The sequence below is a fragment of the Ochotona curzoniae genome, unplaced genomic scaffold (genome assembly GCF_017591425.1).
Source record: "Ochotona curzoniae isolate NIBS_2020 unplaced genomic scaffold, NIBS_Ocur_1.0 contig_3819, whole genome shotgun sequence".
NCBI classification, from domain to species: Eukaryota; Metazoa; Chordata; class Mammalia; order Lagomorpha; family Ochotonidae; genus Ochotona; species Ochotona curzoniae.
Window position 1 is genome coordinate 37,065,820 of NW_024466004.1, and position 20,452 is coordinate 37,086,271.

Consider the following 20,452-nt stretch of genomic DNA (forward strand, 5'->3'; position numbering starts at 1 on the left):
AGGCACAAGAACCAGAACTGGGGGCCAGTCCAGTGGGGTTATTGAGGGTCTCTCTGGGCTATACCTCCCCCCATGGTACATGAAGGCCAAGCGTGTGTCAGGCAAGGCTGGGCTGGGCTGCAGCACCCATTGGTTTGCAAGGATGGAGGACAGGACAAATTGATCAATACCCCAGTGAAACTTGACAGCAAATTTCTGGACCAATGGGGACTCAGAAGTGGAATATGGCAGTCAATCAATCTCGGAAATATTTTCTCATCCATGGAGTGGCAATATGAGCAGCATCTCAGGACTATTGAAAACACATGAACAGAGTCCTCAGAAAATACTCCACAATGCAGAACTTGTAATGACATGGGGTGGCAGTTTCCCAATCCCTGGTATAATGCAGCAGCTGTGAAGCTGGGTGTGGTTTCTCTTATTGTATCCCCTTCTCCCCCATATATGGGAAGAAGAAGAAAATGTATATGCAAAGGTCTCACCCACTATCCCCTGATCCTTGACCCTTCCCACCATGATCAGCTATGTAAACATCATCATTAATAAAAAAAATAATTTCCAATGTAAAGATCTTTCAATTCTTGATTAAATTTAATCCTCAATATCTGTTTTTGTGTGTGACTATTGTGAATTGGGTTTGTTTATTTCACTTTTGGTGAGTTCATCGTGTCCATTCGTCAATGAATGGATTAAAATGTATGTATGTATACATATATGCACATACTATGGAATATTATTCAACTATGAGAATGAATGAAATGTCATCATTTGCAGCAAAATAGGTGCAACTGGAAAACCTGTTTAGCAAAAGAAGCTGGACAAAGACAAGTATTACATGTTCTCCATTATGTGGGAAAGTAAAAACTGAAAAAAAAAAAACCTAAAAAGCAAAAAAAGAAATCCTATGTGTATCAGTATCAGTACAGTAGCAAACACGATTTGTAAAACGTTGTATGTCTTTGTCAAGCCAATATTAAGGAACCGTGTATGATTATAGTATTAATGATCTGTGATTGTTCTAAAATTTATTATATAGAAGTGAGACAGTCATATTTTCACTGGGTTATTGATTTTTGTCCTTTTCTACAATCCCACTGAAGTAAGCTTTTAAATTAAATTAAATTAAAAAGTAGGCTTTTTAAAATTTCTTCTTGAATTGCTTATTTAGTGGAGCCTTAAGCTTTTGACTATAATATAAATTAAAAATATGCATCTTAAAACCTGAGGAAGAAAAAGAAACAAAGGAGGGAAGAAGGAAGAAAGAAAAATGGGAAGGAGACAATATTATATTTCTAGAATTGCATCCATGAATTATACTGAATGTGTTCTTGCTGTGTTAACATCATAGTGACATGAAAAATTAAAGTTAAAAAAAAAAACCCACAGACAAATTTGGAACAGGAGCTTCTCTTTTTCATCTTGTAAGAACTTGGATCTATCAGAAATATCTGACAGACATTTCCTTAACTTGAATGAAGTAGCAGATCTATGTTTGGTCTATTTTTGACTACCTGCTTAATTGCCAGATATTGGATAGTTGGTGATTTTTCATCTGTTCTACGGACCCTGTCCACTGCGACGAGAAGAGCAAAGTTTCCAAGAAGATTGATTTTGGTATTATTTCAATTATATTTCTTCTTTCTAAACTTCCACTGATGGCCAAACTAGTGTTATGAGAGCAATTCACCTTAACTGATGCCTTTTGTCCCCTTTTTTTCCTGACACTAATGCTTGCCTCTTTGTTAGTCACCGTTATTTTCAAAATAAATTTCTTCAGAGAAAGTATCTGGAGTCACTAAGATGAACATTATGAAACACAAAGGGTTCTCTCACTAGAATTACTTTGAGACAAAAATTTACTCTGAATAAATTCAATAAAAATTGTGCAAATTATCAAATATGACTAATGAACATAAATGAAAAAATTTCTCAGCAAAGTACCAGAAACTCAAATCCAACTGTGGATCAACAATATTTTCATTTATGCGCAGATGGAATATATATTAGGGATACAAATATACTTAAATACTGCTAATGAACAAATACATTAAGGGAGAATGAAGAATAAAGAACCACGATCATATCAATACAAACACAAAAAGTATTCAGGACAATCAAGATGGCAGAATAGGTAAGGACACATTTAAACAGATGGAGAAATACTAGCCAGTGTGAAGTAGAGAGGGAACATTCCAGGAAATAGGAGAAGACAGAAAAATAGCAGAGAGGTACCTAGAGACTGACAGACATGGGAAAGCAGCAAAAACAACTGTGTGGTGTTGCAGTGACTGATATTCCAGCAGAATTCAGGCAACGGCGATCTGAACTGCACCAGCAGCCGGAACTTCACCAGCAACAGGTAGGAAGGAACGTTTTATGGGCGCTCCAGAGGTGAATTCAGAGAAAGAAGTGCCCATCCTGCTGGTCTGTTTGATTTGACCAGAAGCAGACAGAGCGGCAGGTCCCAGACAGGTGGTGCAGGAACAGGGTGGATTTCACAGTCCAGTTGACTTCCTAGAGCCGAATTGCGCGCCATTTTGTTTAAGGGGGTGAAGGTTATGGGGCAGGGCTGCACATGCATGGAGCTGGGAATGAATTCATTTGTGACTTAGTGAACTGCAACGTGGAATTCTACAAGTTCCACCCAAGACAGGTCTGGGTAGCCCTCAGACCTGATGGCCAGCAGATCAAGAACTTTAGTAGTGGCACATCAGGTGCCATTTCTTACAGTGTAGCGAAGAATTTAAGACTGCAGGGGAAAACAGTGAGCTGCACATGCACTGAGCTTGACATGAACTCACCGAGCCCAGTGCATTACATTGCGTCCACAGGAAAAATAATACTGACCATGGCATCATATTGATCAAAATAGGTCCGTGTGATTCTCAGACCTAATGGCCAACAGGTTCTGGTAAGATCAGCACAACCAACAACAACTTAGCTATATAGGACACCTGGTGTCTCCCTAATCCTGGGACCTACTCCAACTGGAAGTGGGAGAAAGGTTGTACAAAGTTGCAGCCTCAGCACAGTATCACAGGAGATTAAGACTGATGAGCCAGGAGCTGGGGCTACGGAGACCATGGTGGAAATCTAACATAAAAACCCAGACCTGGAACTCACTGGAGAGAGTGGCACAAGTGACTGCAAACAAGGAGACATGTACCAACTGACTGCAAACAAAGAACTGTGTATCAAGGGCAATAAGGGTGACACAGCTTAGAAACCTTCTCCAAGGAGAAGAATCTGATAACCAGAAGTACAATGACCAAGAGCAAACAAAGAGACAGAGGCATAGTGAATATTACTGAAGACTCCCCTGCAAAGGAGCATAACCCTTTGCCAACTTCAGAGTTAACTGAGGAAGACATTGAGAAAATGGGGGATATGGAATTCAAAATCCTTGTTACAAAACTTCTTACCAACAATGAGAAGCACATAAAGTAGCATTCAAAGAATTCAAGGAATATGTCACACTGGAAATGAATCAAATGAAAGTTGATATATCAGAAATGAAGAATACAGTGGAGCAAATTAAAAGTACAGTGGAGAATCTCCAGAATAGAATGAAGGAAGCAGAAGAAAAAAAAATCGCAGAATTGGAAGATTTTTCCTGTCACCAGGAGGAAATAAACAAAAAGCTGGAAGCAGAGCTGCGTCAAGCTTAAAAAATGCATTCAAGTATTGAAAGACACTATTAAAAAACCAAAAACAAGAGTTATGGGATTCCCAGAAGGTGCAGAAAGGGAAGCTGGATTTATAAATGTATTTAATGAAATAATAAGAGAACATTTCCCTAATCTAGATAAAGAATTGGGAAACAACATCCAGGAGAGACAGAGAACTCCCACCAGGCTTGATCAAAAGCAATCCTCACCAAGACACCTGATCATCAAGCTCTCTTTAATCAAACATAAGAAAAAGATCCCTAAATGTGCTCGTGAAAAAAATCAACTGACATATAAAGGAATGCTCACAGGACCCTCTCACAGGAAACTCTACAGGCTAGAAAAGAATGGAGCCACATATTCCAGATTCTAAAAGCAAAAATTTGTCTGCCTAGGATAACATACCCAGAAAAACTTTCCTTTGTCTTTGAAAATGAAATAAAATTCACCCACAGTAAAGAAATTTAACAGAATATGCCTCTACCAAACCTGCCCTGCAAATGATACTTTAAAAAGTTGTCTTGACAGAGAAAAAGAATATTGCCAACCAAAACCAAAGGCAAATGCGAAGAACATCCCAGTAAAATAACAACAGAAGACTAAATCAATGAACGACCCATTGCTAAAATGACAGAACCAAACCACCACCCATTTATATTAACCCTGAACAAAAATGGCTTACACTCATCAATCAAAAGTCATAGATTAATATACTGGATTAAAACACAAAGCACATTGGGTCTGGTGCCGTGGCCTAGCGGCTAAAGTCCTTGCCCTGAACTTGCCAGGATCCCATATGGGCACGGGTTCTAATCCCGGCAGCTCCACTTCCCATCCAGCTCCTTGTTTGTGGCCCGGGAAAGCAGTCTAGGACGGCCCAAGGCTTTGGGACCCTGCACCTGTGTGGGAGACCTGGAAGAAGCTCCTGGATCCTGGCTTCGGATCGGCATAGCATCGGCCATTGCGCTCACTTGGGGAGTGAAACATCGGACGGAAGATCTTTCTCTCTGTCTCTCCTCTCTGTATATCTGACTTTCCAGTAAATAAATAAATCTTAAAAAAAAATACAAGGAAATATTATTCAACTGTATATAAGAATTAACTCTTGACATTTGAAGTAAAATGAATTGAATCAAAAATCATTATGTTAGATGATATAAGCAAAACAGAAAAACAAATATCACATTTTATGTCTCATATATGAAAGTGCAAACACACAATAGTGCAATCAGACACATGCATCACATTCTAATGTTTTACAGCACAGTTAGGAGCACAGTGTAAAGAAATTGAAGGCAGGACCTGGTGAACTCCACACTCAAGGAAAAAATCAGGATTGGATGCAGGGTCCCAAGGCTTTGGCCATCTTGACTGCCTTCCCAGGCCACAAGCAGGGAGCTGGATGGGAAGTGGAGCTGCCGGGATTAGAACCCGGCATTAGTGCCCATATGGGATCCCAGTGCATGCAAGGCAAGGACTTTACACAAGGCTACCATGCCAGACTCCATCTACTACCTTCTTATCAAGGTTCTATACATGGAAATTTTGGCAAGAAAAATAAGTGAAAGCTATTCCATATGGAAAGGAGGAAATAATAGTATTCTGTTCTCAGATGACACATTTGCAAGATCTTACATACAGAACATTCATAGAAATAAGCTAAAAATTACTAACAAGTTTAGCAAGGTTGTAGAATCTGACTATCCCTATAAAACTAATGCTGGAATTATCTCTATTACCTGAAGGTAAAATGAAAGAAGGGAGCTTTGTTTAAGAGATGTGCCACACAGAGAAGCTAAGATATTACACTCTGGACCAGTGAAAGCACTCATGATAATGGTGCAGAATAACGACTGTATGGTCCAGGTAGAGACAAAAGTGGAAGCAGTCAGAGAGATCATGAAATTCCATTCTGCAGTATTAGCAAAAGGGTGGGCAGAAATACAGGATTCACGTGATATTTCTGAATTAAAATGTAAGTGATTTATTAAAAAATTGAATGTGTGGTCTGAGGGAAGTAGAGAAATAGATGAAATCATACAATAATGGACAACTAAATTTTCAACAAGTACTAGTGGGAATGTAAGCTAGGACAACCACAGTCCAGAAATTCCTCAGAAAATCTGTTCTATGACCCGGCCATTCAACTCTGGGAATTTACCCAAAGGCAATGAAATCAGCACATGAAAGAGTTATCTGTAGGTCCACGCTTATAGCAGCTCAACTTCCAATAATTAGGATACAGAATCAATTCAGATGTCCATCAACTAAGGACTACACAAAGAAATTGTAGAAGGGTCTGTGATGCAAACATCAGGTTAGGCCTCCTCCTGTAGTACCACCATTCCATATGAGCAGCAGTTCAAGTACTGGCTGCTCCACTTCCAATCCAGCTCCCTGGGAAAGCAACTAAGGATGGTTTGAGTACTTGGGCCCTGCACCCCATGGCACACTCATTAGAGCTTCTGGCTTTTGGCTTTAGTCTGGCTCAGCCCTGCCTTGTAGCCATTTAGACAGTGAATCTAAGATGGAAGATTTTACGTCCCTGTCCACCCTCCCTTTCCCAGTCCTTCTGTATAACTTAATCTTACAAATTCGTATATAATCTTTTTTTAAAAAAAGAAATGATAGGGGCCCGGCACGGTGGCACAAGTGGTTAAGGTCCTCGCCTTGCACGCCCGGGATCCCATATGGGCGCCAGTTCTATCCCGGCAGCCCCGCTTCCCTTCCAGCTCCCTGCCTGTGGCTTGGGAAAAAGCAGTCGAGGACAGCCCAAAGCTTTGGGACCCTGCACCCGCGTGGGAGACCCGGAAGAAGCTCCTGGGTTCGGATCGGCATAGCATGGCCGTTGCGCTCACTTGGGGAGTGAATCATCGGACGGAAGATCTTCCTCTCTGTCTCTCCTCTCTGTATATCCACCTTTCCAATAAAAAAATAATAATAAAAATAAATCTTTAAAAAAAAAAAAGAAATGATAGAATACTATTAAACCAAAAAAAAAAAACCCTGTTTTCAAACAAAATGATACAACTAGATACAATATGTTTAGTGAGATAAGCCAGTCTTAAAAAAGACAAAAATCATGTTTTCCCTAATTGTGAGTATAAAAAATGCACTGTATGAATGAAACTGACATTTTAAGTTTTTATTATTATTATTATTATTATTATTATTACTTACAGTCCTTCACAATGCTCTTGACAAACAGTGTTTTTACTGCTTATTACTTGTTGAATTCTTTGTTTAGTAAGAGATTAAGCTCGGGTTTATGAACTAAATTGAAGTATGGCATTGTGAAAATTGAAAGAAAATAAGAAAGGAAGGAGTAGGGCGAATGGGAGCAAGAGGAACCAAGGTGGAAGGCATCATTCTGTTCTTCAAACTACATGTATGAAACTTGTCCATGTATATAAATAAAACATGGAAAATGTGGGTACATCAGAAAGTTGAAGAAAATATGAGTTTGAGTTGGTACCAAAGAAGAAGAAGAAGTGTTTAAAGGCATTTCTTTAGATGGTTATATCCAAAATCAGAGCGCCTGGCCAAGTTCCAGCTCTCTCATTTCCAATCCAGCTCCCTGCTCATTTGATGCACACCCTGCGGAACAGTTGGTGATGGGGCATGTGTCTGGATCCTTGCTTTATACCGAGGATACCTCAACTGAGCTTCAGCCTCCTGACTTGGGCCTGTCTCCACTCTGGCTTATGGGAAGTGAGTTAACAAATTTATAATCTGTTATCTCTGCCTATCACATAAACATTTTGAAAAGATTGGAAATCTAATCGTAGTTTCTTTTTGGTAACATAGACTTTCCACATATTATAAAAACTGTTTATATTTTTAATTCAATCTTCCATGAATTTTGTGAGCTATACTCATATGTATACTCATGACACATTTTACTCAGATAAATTATGTATCATGCATAATTAAGAGTAATAATAATATGTGAAATGTTCTTTATTATAAATTCCATAGAATTTATCATAGAATGCTTTTGTTAGTGAATTCATTCTTTACGATTTTTTTTTTACTATTGGAAAGGCAAATTTACAGAGAGAAGGAGAGACAGAATATCATTTTCCATTCACTGGCTCACTCCCCAGGTGGCCACAACAGCCAGAGCCAAGCCAATCTTAAGCCAGGAGCCAGGAGCTTCTTCTGGGTCTCACACAAGGGTACAGGGTCCCAAGGCTTTGGGCCATCATCGGCTGCTTTTCTAGGTGACAAGCAGGGAGCTGGATGGGAAGTGGAGCAACCAGGATATGAACTAAAGCCCATATGGGATCCCAGCACGTATAAGGTGAGGACTTTAGCCACTAGGCTACTATGCTGGACCCAGTCTTGTATCAATGGCTAACCTATGGTTGCAATTCAACTACTGTTTGACAAATGAAATTGCATACTCATCTGCCAACTTTATCCAATAAAATTGTTTTTGCTAAATTTGGCAGGTAGTCCACTGTTAAGCTTTTTTTCACCCTCATGCAGTTAACATTCCTAACACAAAAGCACTAGATATGACACACTTTTTAAGTGTAACATATCATGAAAATTTTTCAACAGTTCTTTAAAAATATTTATTTTATTTATTTGAAAGTCTGATTACAAAGATAAAGATAGGCAGAGAGAGAAAGAAAGGAGAGAGAGAAGGAAAGAGAGAGTAAGAGATAGAAAGAGAGACAGAATCTTTCATCTGCTGGTTCAGTTGCCAGGTGACTGCAATCAGTTCCACTGTGCCAAGCCAAAGTTAGGAGTCAGAAGTTTCATCTTAGTCTCCAATATGGAATGAAGATACACAAACATTTGTGTTATCTTCCTTTCTATTCCCAAAACATTAGCCAGAAGTTGGATAAGAAGCGGAGCAGAGAGGAAATGAACTGGTGTTCATACGGGATGCCAGCATCTCAGGCAGTAGCTTTATTATCTATTATACAATGCTGCACTCTTCAACATTTGTTAAGCTTGATAAAGAGCAAAACAAACATCTAGCCCTGAATTGTAGCATTTGCTGATTTCTATGGTGGAAACTCTGCCATGCGGTTGACTTTAAGGCACCATATCATGTTATTAAACAGGGAACTGGAAAATTCCCAGTAACATTTCATTATATATGATGGCACTTCAAAAAGTTTGTGGGGAAAAAGCAGTCAGACAATAAGCAGTTTAATAGATCAAATGAAATCAAAAGGTAATAAATACTTAAAATTATCATTTTCTAATGATTTTACTTTTTCTATGGTCTTAAGTTTTTATTGTGTCTTGATGTTGAGATCAATATTCCAGCAAAAGTTCAGAGAAAATAAATATTATGAAAAAAAATTGTACATGCTGAGAATTTATATGAAAATGAATTAGGGCCTGGAGTGATAGCCTAGCAGCTAAAGCCCTCACTTCACCCGCACCAGGATACCATATGGGTGCTGGTTCTAATCCCGGCAGCCCCTCTTCCCATCCAGCTCCCTCCTTGAGGCCTGGAAAAGCAGTCAAAGACAGCCCAAGACGTTGGGACCCTGCACCCATGTGGGAGACCTGGAAGAAGCACCTGGCTCCTGGCTTCAAATCAGCTCAGCTCCAGTCATTGTGGTCACTTTGGGAGTGAATCATCAGATGGAAGATCTTTCTTTCTGTCTTTCCTTCTCTCTGTATGTCTGACTATCCAATAAAAACAAATCTTAAAAAATATATTAAGAATTAAAAATTAAATATGTCACCAGAAAAAAATCCTTTGCAATATGTATTATAGTTTGATTTCAACTCATATCAGTATAAGCAAATACAAATATCATGAAGTTTAAGATAGTTCATCTCTTAGGTAAAAGAAATCAGGAGGTTGTCTAGGCAAGTATGGTACGTGGTAATCAAGGCCCAAGTACTTTTTATCTTATGTTACCTATTTCTTGATCAAATTGGCAGCCTGACTTTCAGTTATCATATCCACTTCTGAGCCCACTCAATAAAAGTTAATTCTCCCTATTTAACGTAAATATTCTCCCTATTTAAAGTAAATCCCCATTTAAGTAAATTCCCATGTAAACATCACCAGTCAAAGCATAGTTACTTGGCATATCTAGATTCAGCATAGACTAGACAATGCCCATTTTTTTTTTTAGTCTGATGCCTATACCTTGATATATATATATCAAGGTATATATATATACATATAGGTATGTATATATACATATATATATACATATATATATGGTATATACCTTGATATATACCTAAGGTATATGATATATTGATATATATATCAGGTATATCAGATATATAGATATATATATATATCAGGTTACATTAGTAAGAATAAATGAATCAATATTGGGACAGTGCCTTCAGTCTCCTTCTCAAAGTCTTACCCATAACAATGGGAAGAAAACAAAACTTACCTTAAAATAGCCGAACCCACTCAGAAAATATTTTAGTAATGAAAATGTGTCCGTTCTAGTCCAAACTGGTCTGCTGCTCTCATCCTACCTGGCATGGGTTGTGCCCCAAATAGGCTGGAGACATTTTCTCCTCATTATCACCTTGTTAAGCTACATGTCTCAACCCCCTGCCTTTGAGGCATGTTCTGGGATCTTAACGAGGTGATAATGAGGAGAAAAATGATGTGGCAGCCCTTGGTCTGGTCTAGCCTTCCTATTTCAGAGACCAGAGCTTTAATTAAAAATGTTTAGCTTTTATATAAAACATTCAGAGGACACATAATCTTGAGACATCTGAATAGAAGAAAACAAAGAGAAATGTATATTTCTATTAATGCACATGTGAGACATGTCTTTTGCTCACTGCTCCCACAAACAGAAGAGCAATCCTGAGAGAAATGGAGACTTAATAAGGAAAGGCACAACCCTGGATAATAGGAAAGAGTAAGGAAACCAGGAGGAAAGGCAGACTTAAAGGGAGGAAATTCAGGTGTTAGACATCTGACAGAACATCTAGATGTTTGCTCCCTCTTCATCTGGCTTCTTGATGGGCAGTTCCCTCCATCTTCATCTGGCCTCTTAATGCGCAGTGGGTATCTTCTCAAGAGAAGGGTATCTTTTTAACATGTCCATGCTTGATTCATTCGAGCCACTTCCATTTCAGATACAAACAGAAAATTCCCATAGAATGGAAAAGGTTTAGGTGTTGTGATTTGAGGAGTATTGTATACTTCAGTGGTTAATTTGCTGGATTTGCTGTATTTCTTCCTATATCACTCAGGGATACTTGCTGAACACAAAGGATGAAAGTCACTTCCAGCAGTTTTGATTCACTGAAATAACTGAGTCTGCCACAGGTGCTTAGACAGAGGCTCAGCATCGCTCTGCATCACAACACTGTGACACTTTTGGATCAGCTACAGGGTTTCCAAAAATGGCCAATTTCTGGACCAGTTAATGAGAGCTTTCAATTTAAAATGTGCTGGAGCAGAGTTTGGAAATCTGGATTTCTTAAGATTTGCATCTGATCTTAACGCACAAATAAGATATTTTTAAATTTTTAAAAGATTTATTTATTTTTTATTGGAAAGGCAGTTCATATCTATGAGAGGAGAAAAGGTCCTCCATCCACTGGTTCACCCCAAAATGGCTGCAATGGCTGGAACTGAGTTGATCTGAAGCCAGGATACAGGAGCTTCTTTCAGATCTTCCACAAGGGCTCAGAGTCCCAAGGCCCTGGGCCATCCTCCTTCACTTCCCAGGACACAAGCAGGGAGTTAGATGAGAGGTGGAGCAACTGGGACATGAACTTGTGCCCATATGAGATCCTGGCAGTTATAAGGTGAAGCTTTAGCTACTGGGCTGTCCTGCTGGGCCCACAAATATGGTTTCTAACAACTGATCTATCCAGTTTCAATCTCTCATCACATAGTAAGGTAAGCTAAGTCTAGAGAAATTAAATTATATGCCCAATATAAAGCAATGAGTTGGTAGATTTAGGCTTACAGTACATTCTTCTCATTGAAGTATTAAAACATGTTGGAAACCAAAAGTAATTGGTAAAGTACAGTATATGACACATATCTAAAGTATTATTACTTCATCATGTTACAAATATACTATGAAAGTATTAATAATAGAAATGCATTGTTCTATGACTTAAAGAATGTCATTTTCTGTTCTTTTTCCATCATTTTCCATTTTATGATATTCTGATTAATTATATATATGTATGTATATATATATATATATACCAAGTCATGAATTTAGAAACAATATTTTTAGTACAACTGTTTTTACAGGATACCAAAACCTAAGAAAATCTTTAATAGATAGAATAAGAACAACTGGCAATCATGAAAGCAGTAGAAAAAGAAAAGCAACTTAAGTGGAACGTAGATAAAACCTGAATAAAAAAAAAATCTATATTTGCTTCATTTTACCTATAGTATTTTCTTATTTATCTTCATTTTCTACTTTTGCTCTTGAATAAAACATGACACTCTTCATTTCAAGTAACTTCTTCACTGCCTACCACTGATTTAAATATCCACATACTTTACTAATATTAAACATAGTCACTGAATATTTCTGCTTGGTGAGAAAAAAAATCAGTAAATACTTGCCTTTAACTTGTCTTTCTTAGGAGGTCAAATTACTGCCCTAACTTCTACATGTTTTCAATTTATCTCAATGATATCATCTTAAAAGAAACTCCTGCCACCATGTTACATATGATGACACTATGCTCCTCTACCCACGAAGCAAAGTATTGGATCACAGCCCAGAAGACCAATCAGCACCACCTCCCGGGAGCCGTCCATCTTGCTGACAAATTCTGACCACCCAACAGCCCATTTGGTGTGGTGAACACATAAAGGAAGAAGAGAAATGGCTGAAACCCACCACGCTGACATGAAATCATGCCACAGTCCATTTGTTCATCTGTGCTTACCGTATGAAGCAAATGGAGTTTACACAATTTTCCCAAGGCCAATTCTGCATAAGGATAGATCCACTTTCTGGTCTGCTTGGCCACATGAAACAGTAATTTACTATTCCACGCATAATCCCATGTCCTTAGCAGAAAGTTAAAACACTTATATCTGTATTATCAGATAAATCCCTCAGTGACCCATATAGGGTCATACATACAAGTCTCATACATGTTTATCAAGAACTAAAAAAAAAAAAAAGAGAGAGAGATACTCTATGGGTACTACTCTTCTTACCAATAAGAAATGTTAAAGATTGCTAATGGATTAGTAACAATTTAGTAACTTCATTTGCAGTTTTCTGCACTTTTGATTAAAACATAAGAAGAGTTTTGTCTTCATTGGCATGTGGAAGTTACAGATCACTTCAATGGACATTTTCCTCTCTAGTTTGCCCTTAATCATGGAGAAACAGAGAATCTAGGACTATTTTAGCAACAAATGAAATGTGTATAGCTTCCCTGGCACTCATATATTTATTGTCAAAGGGCTATGTTACTTTTTAATGCTGCAAGCTTTCATCAATCAATTTTAAAACAAAAAGAATAAAAATATCGTTCTAATTGGCTAGAGGGGATCTTAATATCTCCCTCCTATATAATGCACACCAAGGACTGAAGAACCTCTATAGAACATTATTTTTAAAAACATGTTTGACAAGGGTGTGTATTGTGGCGATCACTTAGAATGCCTACACCTTTTATTGGAGTTTCAGTTTGAATCCTGGCTCCACTGCATCTCTTTAGCTTGAATCTAAAGAAACAGCACATTCTTTCAGCAATAAATTCCTATTCAAGAATAAATTTTCCAACATTTCTCATCAGACATAAAGTGCTAAGATTTAATGAAAGTGAAAACTCATATTTATATAGCCAATTACCCTAATACATGGCGTCCTAGCAAGGGTGGGGACTAGAAGCCAGGAGCTATACAATTTTCTGCAATACACTTACAACTTAACAAGTTATTTTGTTCTTTAAGAGGTTGGGGCTGCACAGACAATGCAAATAGCAGATAATTATGAAATTCAGAATACAACATTGGTCTTCTAACACCAGTTCAAACATGGAAAAGGAAATATAAATGGCCTTAGAGGTAGTATGTCTGAGATTTGATTCCTAGCCCTAAATCAATCACCAAGGAGTTGTGTGGCCTTAGGCAAATTATTTCACCTCTCTTGGCCTCGGAATGCTCATCTATAAAACGTGAAAGTTGCACTAAATTACTTTTAAAGTCATTCCTAGTTCTATGAGCTTAATACCTAGAGGAAAAAAAAAAAGAGGGGGGATGACAGATTTCCTTAAGCCAAATGTTCAGGGTTTTACAACAGAGCCAAGGCCAGCATCATCCTCTCCCTTTCCTCTCATTATGCCCTTTCATTCCCAAACAGTGTCTTGCACACTGTTAGGGGGAAAAAAAGAGTGAGGAAGGAAGAAAGCCTCCTATTGTTGCAAAGAACAGATATGCCAAGAAAACATATCTATGGAAAAGAGGTGGGTTACTGGAGCCTTTGCTGATGATTTCAGATTGCATTTTAATGAGATGTCAAGTCCTAGGATCCTGAGGCTGAGATGATAAAGAGCAGGCTATTAACTGTTCCAATTACAGAGCCCAAGCATCTTTTAATTTATGTACTGATAATCTCCTGGTAATTCTCTGGATGCTGCCACAGTGTAAACATTCCGATTCCTCTCCTGCTTCATGGGGATCTACTCTCCTCCAGCCATCTCAGAGTTTCACGGCCCATTATGCTTAGCCCAGCTCATTTAGAGCAATCACCTTACCTCACAGCCAAACCGCCAGCCTCAGCTGGGGCACAGGGAATGGACGACAACTCATCTGCAGCCGAGCCTTTGGTGGAAGTGTGGCCAATTAGTCACACGTTTGGTGTTCTAATTAGGCGAGGCTGGTTCTTCGAAAAATGTGCTGTTGATTTAGGTACTTCCTCAAACAATGCTAAATTGTGTTATGTGAAATTCAATTAGTCTTTTCCTAAACGTTTCCACATCTGTTCTTCTTTAAGCATAAAGTGATGAGGAGAGAAAGAGAAGTGAAAAGCCAGAGTCTCCACTGGTGAAATATGTTGGGCCTTAGGGACCAGCCCTTTTCCCAGCTTTTGACCCTGAACAGTGATATACAGGAAGGAACAAAGTTGGAGAGCTATCATGGTGAAGCCCTTTTAAATAAATCATTACAGAAGAAATACTGCAACTGCACGGGAATGTAATCTCGGACGATGGCCATAAACTCAGCTTTGTTTGAAAATGGATGGCACAGGGGAGGGACCATTAAGAAGTAAATGATTATAAATTCCACCTTGACGGTAGTATTGTCAGCCACCCTAGTTATTTTTTAATAACACTTTAAAAAATCATTTTCTTTAATATTTCATGTTTGGTTTCAGTGTTTTGGGTTTTTGTCCCCTCCTATCTACTGAAATATTCCATAGAAAATTGAGAACAGCTAGACATTCCCAGACATTTGAGGATGAAAAAGAAGACAGCCAAGATGAAGACGACAGAAAGGTTAGTTTCACTTGCTGTGCATGTTGTGTGGTTTCATTTGTGCTGCTGCTGGCAACCAGGCACAGGCACGTGGCTTTGATCCTTTGAGCCCTGTCCCAAGCTGTCCCAGCCCCGTGCCCCTTGCCCTCCTATTTGTTCAAGATGCTGTATTGTTGCTTCACAGCATCTCTCAGTTCCAGCACCCTCTCTGCAGCATGTTTAACACGTTTCTGTCACACATTTTCCTGTATATCATGCTCAGTATCTGCTGACTTCGCAAGGAGGCCAAATGGCAATGTCTTTTACCAAAGTGGCTTAGCTCAAAACCGCAGGCATCCAAAGGTGAAGGTGTACATGCATTTGATCCTTGTTTCTGTTATCACCTTCTCAGTGACTAACCTTTCAAAACCTTATCTGTGTCTGGCAGGCCATGTTTCAGCTTTGTCAGAGTCCGGATATAGACTGTGTGGTTTTCTGATGATATATCTCCATAAGATTTGTGGAATGCTAAAGATGGAGTTGTCAACACTGCTTTATGGCACCTCGGTGCATGTCAGAAAATGAAAATATTTTCAGAAGTGATAGCATTATTTTGACTGATGACATGGTCTTTTAAGACATACTTATTTAAAAATTTCTTTTAAAAAACCTTCAAGGAAAGAAACCAAAATCAGTCATTACCCATAAGCAAGATGATTTATCTGGTGTCTGTGGTTCTCAGGAAAGAAGAGATAGGAAGAATTATAAAATTAACATGATAACATTTTTAAAGCTGGCCTGCGTTTATAAATCTTATGAACTAAAAAACAGTCTAAACTTAACATTTCAGATTAAATTCATATTTGATATTATAAAATTATGTGAACAAAATGAAAAATGCTAACAGTTTGATACATTTAAAAAGTATTATACAATCTCTATGGTTTTCAAAATCAGGTTATAATTCTGCATACAGAGGTGACAGCCATAGAAGTAAATGTAAATAGATGAGTCTTTTTAGTGTAGAAAAAAACTGCAAGGCTTAAGGTTTCAAAAATATTATCTACAATCTTATTTTGTAGGACTTTTGGTCAGAAATTAAGATCTTTCATTTCTCAGTATGCTTTCTTCACAGGAACGGTTATTTACCAACAAAGTAATCTACACATTTAATTTTGCTTTAACTTCCAATTTCATATTTAGGTAAGATACACATCAGTTTTATATTAGCTTTAATAGGGGTCACTGACTCCAACTTTACAGAAATTATTTAATTTTCTAAATATTTTTTTCTAAATATTCTATATTTAATTTTCTAAAATATTTAGTAAAACAAAAAAATCAAGATAACTTAAAGATTAAGGCTGATAAAAAACAGCATTTAAGTCACTGGCTTTGAGCTAAACATATTAGTCTTGTCTTTGGCTACTTAACGGCTAACTCAATCATCTTTTGCAAGTACCCTCATATATGCAACTTCATGTCACTTATAAATAATATCTTATGTTGAATAATTCTAGTTTTAAAATTCAAAGTCCTGTCATCCTTAATTTTTTTTTGCTATTTAAATGACCATATTAATACCTCCTTTGATTTTAGGAGAATAAATTGCCTAAGGGAAAGAATTATTTTCCATATATAATTTACTTAATATGTATTTATTAACTAAATTTTTAAAAACTCATTTATTTGCTTAATATAAATATCTATTACATTATTTTTAAATATATATTTATCTGAAAAACTCAGAAAAAGTAACAGACATCATGGAGAGACAGAGTGGGAGAGAGACAGATAAGGAGACATCTCTTACTCACTGGTCCCACAAATGCTCTTATTGGCCACAGTTGAGCCACAGCAGAAGCTAGAAACCATGTGTTTTACATGTATGGTGGCAACTCAGCCACTTGAAGCACCATCTGAGTGCCAGTAGAAGGAAATTAGAAGGGAGCCAAAGCCAAGAATTAAACCCAGGAATTCCAACATGATATGTGGATGTTCCAAGCTACATATTAATAACCACTAGGCTAAGCAGCCAGTCTATTGGTTTGTTTTGATTGATCACTTTAAGTGCTTTAAGGTTCATGCCCTACTATTAGAGCCACAGCTTCTAAATCTTCAGATATTAAGGCTATATCTGAAATGAATCCTAGACCCTAACACCATTAGTTTCTTTTGTCATCTATCAACAGCTTGGTTTCTTAGATACTCTGGGAAGTCACAGAAGAATTGGTTTGCCTAGAAACGCTCAGCAAGGAATAAGTTGACAAGGTAAAGGGGTAGCCTTGAGGATGGAAAAGTTTTCTGGATGGCTAAGTCAAACGTATCTATCCAGAAAGAGTTAAAACAAGAATCAAGCAGTCCAAACAAGATACAAGACAATATATATCACACACATTAAGTAGTGAACTGCAATGACTAGAATGTAAACAACTGGATAGGATAATGGGCATTTTTGACAACTATAGAAATGATCCCTGAAAGTATAGTCTTATAATGGACATTTTTGATAGACTGAAGTGAGCCAAGATAAGGAGGGAACAATGGAAGTGACTGTCTTCACTTTATGACTTCCCCATCCTGAATATTCTTTCCTGGCTTCATTTTCCTTCCTGGATGCCCAAATTCTCAGGTTTCAGAATCCTTGTCTTTAGTTGTCACGATGCACACATTAGGAGATATTCAATTACACCAGTTTATATGCAGTTTACAAACTAACACCTTATTTAATATACCAATATACTGAGTCTATATATATTTTTTAAAGTTTATGTTTCTTTTGGGGGGAGGGCAGGTACACACACACACACACACACACACACACACACACACACACTCCAGATATAGATAGCAAGAGATCTTCCACTGACTGTGGTTCACTCCCCAGATGTTCAAAACAGCTACCGGGCAGTGTGACATGAGGAGCTGCAAACTCAACCCAGGTCCCTTACATGGGTAGCAGGTACCATTTGTAATTGAGCCATCCTCTGCTGTTCCCCCAAGAAATGCATTTGCAACAAGCTGGGTTTGAGTGCAGAACCAGGATTTGCATTTTGTCATTCCAACCTGGGGTGCAGGCATTCCAAACAATGTCCAAATGTTGCCTCAAGTGCCCTCTCCAAACATCTTAATTTTAGTACTAACCTAAAACTTATTCAGCAACTTTCTTTGCAACCTATACAAAATATGCACCCAATTACAGTTTTGACTTCACAACTCCTGCATCCTGAAGTTGCTTCCCTTCCCAAAAATCATCTTATGGAAATTCCATTCTTCAAGTTTCCTTTATCAAAAACCTCCAACATTCATACCGTTTTTTAATTGTCTTTTCCTACACTGAACTCTTATCTACTGCTCTTATCCAGAATCTATCATCCTTACTGACATTAATCTAAGTTAACTCACTGTTAATCTTTCATTAGGATTGTTACAATAAGTTCCTGATTGTCTCTTTTACTTTCTTATGGCTGTTCTCTTTTTGAACCAGAGTGTTCCACTTGAAAAGAACATCAGATTGTATTCCTTTTTCCCTCAACCCTCTCTTATTTGAAAAGCCTAGATCCTCAGCCCAGCCTTATCATTCCCATTTAAGATCACCTCCCTATAATTTCTTCACTCACTTTCTCTCACTTCTTATTTACTCCACCCTACTATTCACATTGGCCTGCTTGCCCTCCCTAAACACACTAAGCGTATCCTCACTGCAATGTCTTATTATGTGCTGTTCCCTTGATCTGGAAAGCTCCTCAACTCTCTATCTGCAAGATCTTCAATTTCATTTCCTTCAGATCTCTGCTCAGATATCACTTCATCAAAGATTTCCCTGATCGATCATTCTATACAAGGCACCTCTCAGACCTCCATCTCCTTAAGTTCATTATTTATCATCTTGCCCTTATACCTGCTCCATTAAATTTGTATGTACTTTTTTACTATCTGTCTGTTCCCACTAAGGTGAAAAGTCCTTGAGGCCAGAAAATTCATCTATGTTGTTTAGAGTTTTAACATTAGTGCCTAAAATGATGCCTGAACCATCCTAGGTACTTACTAAATGTTGAGAGACCCATTACATAGAATAGATTGGTTTTTATGTGGGCAAAGAATTTGTATTGGAAAGTGCTACAATGTGATGGTGGAAAAGTCAGAATGGACATAGATGGTGGAAAATTTCACAATTAGAAACATGAAGATGATATTTTTCTGTAAATAACAACTACCCTGCAAAACTTTTTCAGTATGATGAATATGGAATTTTGAAGTGAGCAACCTGGATATTAAAAGGTTAGTTTTTGAAGTTGACTGAAGATGTAAAATAAAAATAGATAAAAATGTAAAGATGTAAAATAAAAAAGATAAAAATGTATCCATTAGGTGAAACTAACTATGGAGCATATCATTTAAAAAAATGCCCTTTCTAAAAAAGGAGAAGAAATGCATAAATAATTGAAATTATACTGAGTTTATGTCCACAGGTTTGAGCGTATCCACTTGACCACAGATATCCACAGAGATGTAGAAAAGCTCATTTACCCATTCAGATAGAGTGCTCCAACAATGCTTAAATCAGAGGCATTTGTAGAAAAAACAAAGTGTCCATTCTTAAGTTTCCTTCAGAAAAAAATGCCTTAGACCATTGGGTGGCATTCCATACCTGTGCTCAGCAGAGCATTCTGAGGTTTACAGAACATATGTGACTCAAGGAAAGCAGAATAGATGAACAACAATGAGAAAGGATGAGACTGCCTTCAGAAGGGTTCAGTGGACTGACAACACTACTGAAATGACACTCAGGGAAGCTAAGGTTCATATGGGCTCATAGTTCTCTAGCAAAAAGGTAAGCACAGAGGCAGACATTGGGAATTTTTTTTTACCTTAAAGAAGGTCCATATTTTACTGAAGTGACTGACATATCCTTATAAGATCTCTATTTTTAAACTTGACTTTAGTAATCTGGAAGCTATTCCTCTTTAACTACAGTTTGAAAATCTGCTTTCTTCATTCAGCTTCTTGAAGATTTAAACTTTCTCAGTATGAAAATGACTTTCCTGACAATGACTTTCAATAGCATGTAGGTCCACTAGAGGAAGTTGGGTTGTTGTTTTCTAGCTTAGAAAGAGATTCTCATTCTAATGAAATACATCTTCAGTTGGTATGAATATGGTGAGAATTTTAATGATTATGTTGGTCAAATTCACAGGATCAGAAAACCCCTGCTGCTCTGACACATAGCAGGAGAATGTTGCCCTTTCAGTGAGGCCCACTGTGGTCTCAAATCCCATCATTTGTGACCCTAAGCTGACTCATGGAATTAACAGGTCAAACCAGAAGTGACTGCAAACTTTTGAAAATGTCTGGGAAAGTGTGTATCATTAGCTTTC